Source organism: Leptonychotes weddellii, chromosome 2, assembly GCF_054177405.1.
Source record: "Leptonychotes weddellii isolate Sample4059 chromosome 2, ASM5417740v2, whole genome shotgun sequence".
Classification (NCBI taxonomy): Eukaryota; Metazoa; Chordata; class Mammalia; order Carnivora; family Phocidae; genus Leptonychotes; species Leptonychotes weddellii.
In genome coordinates, this window is record NC_138370.1 from 40,052,603 (window position 1) to 40,063,140 (window position 10,538).

Here is a 10,538-nt window from a genome sequence, read left to right on the forward strand (position 1 = left end):
AAAAAAAATAAAAATAAATAAAAATAAATTTTAAAAAATTAAAAAAAAAAAAGACGTAGGGGTGCCTGGGTGGCTCAGTCAGTTGAGCGTCTGCCTTCGGCTCAGGTCATGATCCCAGGGTCTGGGATTGAGTCCTGTGTCAGGCTCCCTGCTCAGCAGGCAGCCTGCTTCTCCCTCGCCCTCTGCCTGCCACTCTGCCTACTTCTGCTCTCTCTCTATCTCTCTGTCAAATAAATAAATGAAATCTTTTTTTTTTAAGATTTTATTTATTTATTTGACAGAGAGAGACACAGTGAGAGAGGGAACACAAGCAGGGGGAGTGGGAGAAGGAGAAGCAGGCTTCCCGAGGAGCAGGGAGCCTGATACGGGGCTTGATCCCAGGATCCCAGGATCATGACCTGAGCCGAAGGCGGACGTCTAACGACTGAGCCACCCAGGTGCCCCAATAAATGAAATCTTTAAAAGAAAAGTTAGACATATATCCTGTTACATGATCCAGCCATTGCACTCCTACAGATTTACCTAGGAGAAATGAAAGCATACGTTCATACAAACAGGAAACAATACAAATGTCCATCAACAGATACATGGATAAACAAACTGTGTTATATGCATACAATAGAATACTACTCGACAATAAAAGAAAAAGAATGAACCATTGGTACTACATGGATGAATCTCAAAATAATTGTGCTGGGCAAAACCAGGCAAAAGAGAGTATATACTGTATGATTACATTTATCTAAAATTCTAGAAAATGTTAACTAATATACGGTGATAGTTAATCAGTGGTTGCCTGCAAATGAGAGAGAGGTCAGGGAGGGCAGGACGAAGAGATTATCAGGGGGGACCAGGAAATTTGGGGGGAACATAGATAAATCCTTTATCTTGATTGTGGTCATTCTTTCATGGGTGTTTACATAGGTCAAAACTTACCAGGTTATACACTTGCGTATGTACAGCTTATTACATGTCAATTGCACATTAGTAAAGTTGTTAAAGCCAAAATTAAAACAAAATTAATGCACAGAAAAAATGCAATGAGTAAGGGGCAGGAAAATCGTAGGCTTCCCCAGGGGCGCAAGATGGGGCTGCGCATGCAAGTAGTGGTGGTCAGGTGAGGCTTCCCTGCAGAAGCTACCTGGTCAGGCAGAATGCGGGATAGGAGAGGGTCTTTCCTAAGAAGGAGGAAATGTGTGGGAAGACTCACGGGCCTCAAAAGAGCCTGAGGCTGGAACTCGGTGTGGCTGGAACTCAGGGCATGGGGGCAGTAGTGAGACAGGAGGACCAGAGAGAGAAACCAGGGACCAACTATGAATGTGGATTTTCTCTTGAAGTCAATGGAGAAGAACTACAGGCAAGCAGAGGGTTGTCACATGTGCAGTTTATTTTTTTTAAAGATAGATTTATTTATTTATTTATTTATTTAGAGTGAGCAGGAGGAGGGGCAGAGGGAGAGAGAGAGAGAGAGAATCCCAAGCAGACTCTGTGCTGAGCACAGAGCCCCATGTGGGGCTCGATCCCATGACCCTGAGATCATGACCTGAGCCTACATCAAGAGTCGGAAGCTTAACCAACTGCACCACCCAGGCACCCCACATGTGCAGTTTAGAAAGATGTTCCAATGGCAACCTGAGAAGTGGGCTGGAGGGGGAGTAGAGTCTGGGCAGGTGGGAATCTGGGAGTTGGCGAGGACGTTTAACCAGTGAGGAGTGACCCAAGACAAGAACAGTTGGGATATGCCACTCTCCGCCCCCCTCACCTTGTTGGCACCCTGGAAAGTTAGGACATTTGATCCCAGCTTTACATAAGAGGAAAGGGACTTGGAGTAGTTTAAGTAGCTTGCTTATGGTACCACAGCTCGTGAGCAGGACATCTAGGGTTTCCAGTCCGATGGCTTCTGAATCCAAAGTCCATTATGTTCACAGGTTTTTGTCTAAATAAAAGGCATCTGGGATGACTCCCCTCTCCTGCTGCCTAATTTTTCTCACTCTCACTGTGGCTTTTTTTTTTTTTTCCCCACAGGAGCACGAAACAGAAGATATAACATCATCTGGGCATTCAGGACAAGAAGGCTTCCTGGAGGAAGAGGCATCTCATCAGCCCTGAAGAATTCTGAGGAGGAGGAAGAGCTAGTAAAGGAACAAGGTGGGGGAGTGGTGAAGAAGCAGAAGGAGAAGATGTTCTGCAGTGGGAAGAAGAGCCTGTGTGGCTGGCTGGGAGCAAATTATCGACTGGAATGCTCGAAGAACCGAGCCCCAGAGTGGCTGAAGATGGTACGAGATGCAGAGAGGCACACGATGTGACACCGATTTTTCGCTCTCCGTGGAGCAGCTTACAGAGTGGAGCGCAGGGGAGAGAGGCCAGTCGGGTGAACCCTGTTGATCTGCTGGTGAGATCGTGCCCGCCAGGCATCTATCTGCCTTACAGTGGTTACCATGGAAACATTAGATCGTACACCGAGAAGCGTCTAGTCAGCCCCTCTGATTAAAGATGATGACAAGGACGAGATGGGGAAGATGTACTGACTATTCTACTGGCAGCAGGGTAAAACGGATTCTAACCATTTTAAGGGTATGGTTCTGTGGCAGTAAGTACATTCGTAATATTGTGCAGCGAACACCACCACCCATCTCCAGGAATCTCTCGTCATTCTCTTAAGCTGAAACTCTGTACCCATTACAACAACTCCCGTTTCCCCTTTCCCTCCCCAGACCCTGGGGAGTATTGTTCTACTTTCTGTCTCTATGACTTTGACGACTCTGGGTACACGGAATCCTCCATACGTACATAGTGGAATCATACAATATGTGTCGTTTTGTGCCTGGCTTATTTCACTTAGCACGATGTCTTCAAGGTTCATCTGTGTTGGGGCATGTGACAGCATTTCCTTCCTTCCTTTGTAAAGTTGAATAATATTCCATTGTACTTGCAGACCACATTTTGTTTATCCATTAAGTGTTGATGGAAACTTGGGTTCTTTCCACCTTTTGGCTATTATAAATAATGCAGCTATAAACATGGGTATACTGGAAACCTCCTTTGTAGACATGGATTATTGGTATTTAGTGAGGAAGACAGACTTCTGGCTGATGGGTTTCAAGTAAAAGGGAAAGAAAATAGGGAGAAAGAAATGTTTTCCCTAAAAGTCAACTCTAAGTACTCTTTGTGCCTGACTACTTTATGAGCTTATTCTAGGTAGTGCTCTCCTTTGCTGTTGTCCTGAGTATGGTCTGTCAAGACTGCAAGTGGGTCCAACTTGAATTAACGTGACAGACGGAGCAGACCACCTTTCTCTTCAAGACACAGATTTGCCTTGGGACACTTCTCCTGGGGAATTCTTTGGGCTTCTCAGAAAACTGCCGAAAGGCCAGCTGGATTGTTCCACCATCTACAAGAATGTAGGCTCCATGATGGCAGGATCGTGTCTATTCTGTCTGTTTTATTAACTAGTGAATCTCCAGCACCTGGCACTCAAAATTTGTCCAATGAGCGAACGTGTCTTCCGCTGATCGGGCCCTCCGTGCACTCCTAGGCAAGTCTTAGCTCAGGAAAAGAGGCCACTCGACCAGAAGCAGACTCAGAGCTTGTCTGATTGTTGTCTGACATGAGAGTGTCCTTGGCTTGTCCCTTGTACTTCCTGGTTTTTTATCGCTCAGCTGATGGAAATGACACCTGCTTGGACTGACCTTACCAGGTGTCATGAGCACTGAGGGGCTCACGTAAATAAAAGTGCTGTATGAATGAATGCCATTATTGGGTCTAGCCCTGGACTCTCTTTGGGACACCAGTCTTGCATCGGCAACTAACCTGTCAGCTGCAGGCACCTCTCACATCTCGGCACCTCCCCCAAAGCAGCACCCTCTCCCAACTTCCCACTTTTCCTCACTGTATTGCTATTTTCTCAGTCTTTTTGCTTGCAACTGAGTCCCATTTAGCTCCTCCCTCTCTCTGGCATCCCCTCTCCTGCCCTTTGTCTGGCTACTTCTTTTCTTTGGTAGCCCTGGTTTCTTCTGCCGCCACACCTCGACAGGAGTCCCTCTCTTTAGTCTGACCACTGCCAAAGCCTTGACCATCTTCTGCCTCTTGACTTTTTTCCTGCCGACGGGCAGCTCCGGTTCATCATGCCTCTACTCAGAAATGACTAACGATGCTCAAACACACAAGGATGTCTACTATCAAAAACAGAAAGTAACAAAGCTGGCGAGGATGTGGAGAAATCGGAAGCCTCGTGCACTGTGGGTGGGAAAGCACCATGGCACAGCCACTATGGAAAACACTGTGGTGATTCCTCAAAAACTTAAAGCTAGAACTACTGTATGATGCAGCAATCCTGCCTCTGGGTATATACGCCAAAGAATTAAAAGCAGGGACTCAAAGAGATATTTGCACACCCATGTTCATGGCAGCATTATTCATGATAGCCAAAGGGCGGAAATAACACAAGTGTTTATCAACAGACAAATAGGTAAACAAAATGTGGTCTGTACCTATAATGAAATATTTTTCAGCCTTAAAAAGGAAGGAAATCCTGTCACATGTTACAATGTGGATGAATCTTAAAGATAGTATGTTAAGTGAAGTTAAGCCAGTCACAAAAAAAGCAAACCCTATGTGATTCCACTTAAATGAGGTACCTAGAGCAGTCACATTTATAGAGGCAGAAGGTAGAATGCAAGTGACCTAGGGTTGGGGAGGGGGTAGGGAGGAAAGAGGATTTCTTGTTTACTAGGTACAGAGTTTCACATTTTCAAGAGGAAAAATTTCTGGAGCTGTGTTTCACAACAACATGAATATACTTAGCACTACTGAGCTGTACACTTAAATATGGTTACGATGATGGGGCGCCTGGGTGGCTCAGTCGGTGAAGCATCTGCCTTGGGCTCAGCTCATGATCCCAGGGTCCGGGGATTGAGCCCCGCATCGGGCTCCCTGCTCAGCGGGGAGCCTGCTTCTCCCTCTGCCTGCCGCTCCCCCTGCATGTCCGCGCTCTCTCTCTGACAAATAAATAAAATCTTTAGGGGCACCTGGGTGGATCAGTCGTTGGTCGTCTGCCTTCAGCTCAGGTCATGATCCCAGGGTCCTGGGATCGAGCCCCGCATCGGGCTCCCTGCTCCACGGGAAACCTGCTTCTCCCTCTACCTCTCCCCCATGCTTGTGTTCCCTCTCTCGTTGTGTCTCTGTTAAATAAATAAATAAATAAATCTTAAAAAAAAAAACTTTAAAAAATGGTTAGGATGGTAAATTTTATATTACGTGCTTTTTAAAAATTTTTATATATTTATTTATATATTTTTAAAAGATTTTATTTATTTACTTGACAGAGAGAGAGAGCACAAGTAGGCAGAGCGGCAGGCAGAGGGAGAGGGAGAAGCAGGCTCCCCGCTGAGCAGAGAGTCTGATGCCAGGACTCCATCCCAGGACTCTGGGATCATGACCTGAGCCGAAGGCAAACGCTTAACCGACTGAGCCACGCAGATGCCCCTGTTACGTGCTTTTCACCACAATGTTTAAAAATGACTGATGGATTAAGGGCCTAAGTTGATCCTCTGCACCGAGGCCTTTCAAGCCCCTCCCACGTCTGGTCTCTGGCTTACCTAACCTGGACTTGCCCTGAACGTCCTGGCCGCTCCCTCTGGCTGGAGCATTGATTTTTCACTCCTCCCCGCTCTGTTGAAATCCTATGATTTAAAAACCCAGCTCAAGGGGCACCTGGGTGGCTCAGTCATTAAGCATCTGCCTTCGGCTCAGGTCATGATCCCAGGGTCCTGGGATCGAGCCCCGCATCGGGCTCCCTGCTCCGTGGGAAGCCTGCTTCTCCCTCTCCCACTCCCCCCGCTTGTGTTCCCTCTCTCGCTGTGTCTCTCTCTGTCAGATAAATAAATGAAATCTTTACAATAAATAAATAAAAACCCAGCTCAAACGCTCCACTATGCTATTTCTGTGACTCATCCCCACTGCGATCCCTGTACATACAGCACTGGCTGGGGGGTGTTTGTTTGCATGCCTTCCTTTACTCCCGAGGCTAGGGAGGATGTACTTGCCCCAGCTCCCAGCACAGTCCGGTCCAACCAGCTCTAGGGCGCTGCTGGTTTGAGGGGAGATTCCTTGCCTCCCCATGAGACCGTTTCTGACTCCCTTTCCCTGTCTGCCTGGGTCTTGTGTGCTGACTTCATCCCCTTTCTGGTCCGTGAGCTTGCAAAGGGCAGAGCCTGGATTGTATGCTTTGCGCTGCGCCCAGTGCCCGGCCTGGAGGGGCGGCATAAATGTTTGATGGTTATGAAAATGGGTGAGGATGCAAAGCCCCCGGGTTTGTTGCCTCACTCCCTGATGGGAGGCTGGGAAGGAACCGACAGCTCTGCTTTCTCCAGCGCTCTCTGAATTGTAAACTCAGGGTCAGAGCTGTCCTGCTGCTTCAGCATTTCTTCGTGCTGGACCAAGCGCAGTTGCCAAGACCGCAGAGGAAGGGGATGGAGGAGGCCTCAGACGTCCCAGAGGCTTGTACTTGTCGCCTCTGGTGCTACCAGCCAAAGGCCTTTTCATTAGACCAGCCGTGTTGGCTCTGGGCTGGCCGGGCTTCCTGTCACTGATGGGCTCTGTTTAACAGCTCAGCTGGACTTGGCTGAGTCAGAGAGCCCAGGGAAGCGGGCTGGTCCTCCGTGGTGGATTTGCACATTAGCATCTTGTGTGTGTGCCCGGCTTCTGGCCTGGCAGCTTCCCTCTGTGGCTGCCTTCTCCTCCGAAGCTCATTGGCAGGGGGCGCCGGGTCTGTCCATCACCTAATAGAAACCAGACCTCCATGTAGCCAGAGGAACAGGCTGAGTTAGGTCTGGGCTTTCTTCGGGACTAGTTCAGATGATCGTTATTTTATTCATTGGAAGGGAGATGAAGTGCTAAACGTAGCAGTCGAACGTGATGTAGGTTTTATATCTTTGTAAAGTTTTTAATGTAAATTCACTAATTTTAAAAATCCTTCGGACAGCCCCTTGCCCTTAATTTTTGTGTTATGTGAGCTACGGGGAAACCGAGAGACAAGATGTTCCAGCTGGGAACACAATTTTCTGTTTCTGAGCAACATCAGGTGTTGCCCTGAAGACAGACAGACGGCAGAGGCTACAGTGAGCCCATGTGTGGGCAGTGTTTTGAAACAGCCCCAAGGTCCTCTCTGGCGAATAGTAGATCTCCACATAAACATTTCTTATCTTCCGGGCTGCCGGCACTTTGACTCTGTTGCTGGTTCCTGATCCTCAATTCCCACCTTGAGCTGAGACTTTTGTATTCATCATGTCTTTTTATTTTCTGATGTTTGACATCTGGGGCCTTGCTGATGCTGGAGGGACTGTCCCTCCCAGAGCTAGCCAATATCTAGAGATAGTGAAGACCAGCCCGCAAGCACGCCTTTCTTAAGCAATCTGACCAATCCAAAGCCCACACCCCAACCTCCTTTATGTGGCTCCCGCACTCCTGGCCACTGTCTGCTTACCCTAACCACCCCAGGGCCAGGTATTGGACAATGAGGGACAACTCCTATGCCCCAGAGCCCACCCAAATGCCTCAGACTAGCCACTCCTAAACCTGCTTCCTTGCTTTGCCTTCCCAGCAAAAGCCACAGTAAAGGCTCTTGACCCCGTTTCCCCCTCGCTTCCTCTCCCTCTTGACTGACCCTGGTGCTTCCCAATGTGGTCCTGCATGGCATGCCATGTCTCCTAGTTTTAGGTGCATGTGTGAAAAACTTCTTCCTTCATGACAGTCACTATACCTTGATTAAAACAATCCCAGATACAATTTACAACATCTTACAGCTTCTCTTTGACTCAAATCTTGGCAATTGCTGGTTACACTCAAAATGGAACTTGGTTCCTTGCTCTTGGCCTTGACTCTTTTGTCAAAGATCAAGCTTGTCACCTGGCTCTTCAGACTATCTGCTTTCCTTTCTCTTTAGCCAATGTCAGTCCAGACACAACAAGCAGAGCTGAACTTATGCTTGGAAGAGAAGTTTACCTTCACAGGGTAATTGGAGTTGCCTTAGAAAAGTCTCCAAGCCCCCAGATCAACTCACTCTGATGCTTAAAATTTTCCCATCACCCAAATCATTCCCTTTGCTTGAGCATCATCCTCTGCTTTCTCTTTCTCTCTTTTTTGTTTTGAAATATGCTTTCTCAATTGCTTTTCCCCTTATAATAAAAGAATAGAGATTGGATCAAAATGATATATGGATCTATTTCTTCTCTTATCACAAATCCAATGAAATGACAAAAAATATGTCTTCATCAAGGAGGGCCTCCAGGTTCAAACACTAGTTCCCCTCTACTTGTACCAAAAGCATTTAGAAGAATGATGTATTTCTGGGGTGCCTGAGTGGCTCAGTCAGTTAAGTGTCTGCCCGGTTAAGTGGCTCAGGTCATGGTCCCAGGGTCCTGGGATTGAGCCCACATGGGCTCTGTGCTCAGCAGGGAGTCTGCTTGACCCTCTCTTTCTGCCCCTCCCCCTGCTCCTGACCTCTCTCACTTTTTCTCAAATAAATAAAATCTTTTTAAAAAAAGAGAATGATGTCTTTCTGATTAGCACTAGATTTTGATGGAAAAAATCAACTTTAAGTTAAAGGATATCAGTCAAAAAAATAGAATCATCATGTAGAATTCCCAAATCCTTAAGAAAAAAAAGCAATCCAATAAAAGCCAGAAAAGAAATAAAATAAAGAACGAGAAAGCATGGCAAATAAAAAACATAAAAGATAATCAGGAATAAATCTAAGTACATCAGGTAATCACATCAAATGAAAGTGGGTTAAAAAAGTCTATTAAAAATCTCTCAGATTGAGCTAAAAAAAGAAATACAACCTCAAATCCAGGAATACACACTTTATAGGAGAACTTCTTAAAATGAAATGTCTTTAGGACAGTTGAAAACAAAACATGAAAAAGATGTTTTAAGCAAATCTTAATAAAATGTATCAGACAAAAATAGAATTCAAAGTGAAAATTATTGAGAAGTTTTTTTATTTTTAAAAGTTATAATTCATCAAGGATTATAATAGTTATAAATCCTTATGCAACTAATAATGTAGCTTCAAAACATAGTACGCATAAACTGACAGAAATATAAAGAGAAATGAATGAATTCATAATCATAGTGGGAGATTGGAAACATCTCTTTCAGATACTGACAAAGTAAACAAAAATTAAGTGAGGATGCAGAGGGTTTGAATAAATGAACACACTTTACAAATAACTATATGCAGAATTTTATACACAACAAAGAGAAACTATATTATCTTTATACACTTAACGTACATGAATAAAAATTAGCTACCAGATCACACAGAAAATCTCAATACCAAAAATGCAAGATGACCACAACAATGAAAATGATTGCAAAAGAAAACAAAAAATGAAAACAGTCATATGTTAATTTAAGAAAGAATCAAAACCTGTTGATAGTGATTATTTCCAGGGAAGAGTTGGAGGTGGGTCAGGAAATTTTTACATATCCTCTCATGCCTGAAGTATTTGCTTGACTTTTTTATTATTAAGTACATCAGTAATCTAAGTACATCAATATGTAAAGTATTCTGAAGCATCTAAAGTAACAAATATATAAAGTAACAAATGGAATAAGATATAGAATGGGCAAAGTACCATTATTTTTCAAAACCTGCAGATGAATACAAAGCAGTAGCCAGAGGGAATGTATAGCCTTAAATGCACATATTAGAAAACAGTAAACATAGAGCATAAGAGAACTAAGCATTCAACTGAAAAAGGCTTTTTTAAAAGCCCCCTTAAGGGGCGCCTGGGTGGCTCAGTTGGTTAAGCGGCTGCCTTCGGCTCAGGTCATGATCCTGGAGTCCCTGGACCGAGTCCCACATTGGGCTCCCTGCTCAGCAAGGAGTCTGCTTCTCCCTCTGACCCTCCTTTCTCTCATGCTCTCTGTCTCTCATTCTCTCTCTCTCAAATAAATAAAATCTTAAAAAAAAAAAATTTAAAAGCCCCCTTAAAACTAAAAGAAAGGCTAATCCAAATAAAAGTTTCAAACATTGAAGAGAGAAGACTGTTATTTGCATTACTATACTTATCTATTACAAATATCCTAGAGAATCGGTTAAAACACCCAGTAATCCAACAAATAAGAATAAAACAATGTGATATTTTTGCTCCTTATTTGGATAAAATTTAGAATGTCCTCTGTTTGTAAGGATATAGGGAACAGGCACTTACACAGAGGATTGGTAGGGAGGTAAACTGGCCCATTTCTGAGGGCAATTCAGAAGAAACCATCCACAGTTTATTTAATTTTTTTTTATTTTTTAAAAATTTAAATTCAATTAATTTTTTTCAGGGGTATAGGTCTGTCATTCATCAGTCTTATATAATACCCAGTGCTCATTACAACACATACCCTTCCCAATGTCCATCACCCAGTTACCCCATCCCTCCCACCCCTCTCCCCTCCAGCAACACTCAGTTTGTTTCCTATGATCAACAGTCTCCTATGGTTTGTCTCCCTCTCTGGTTTGTTCTTGTTTCATTTTTTCCTCT

General features: G+C 44.6%; 1 long non-coding RNA gene across 1 annotated transcript in view; it reads left to right on the forward strand.

The window, feature by feature from the left end:
* LOC115942099 (uncharacterized) overlaps positions 1-3,748 on the forward strand; it is an 11,962-nt gene extending 8,214 nt beyond the window's left edge. The window contains exon 2 of the long non-coding RNA XR_014142077.1: positions 2,026-3,748. This is a non-coding gene — a long non-coding RNA (uncharacterized LOC115942099). The remainder of the gene's footprint in view (positions 1-2,025) is intronic.
* The last annotated feature ends 6,790 nt before the right edge of the window (positions 3,749-10,538 follow it).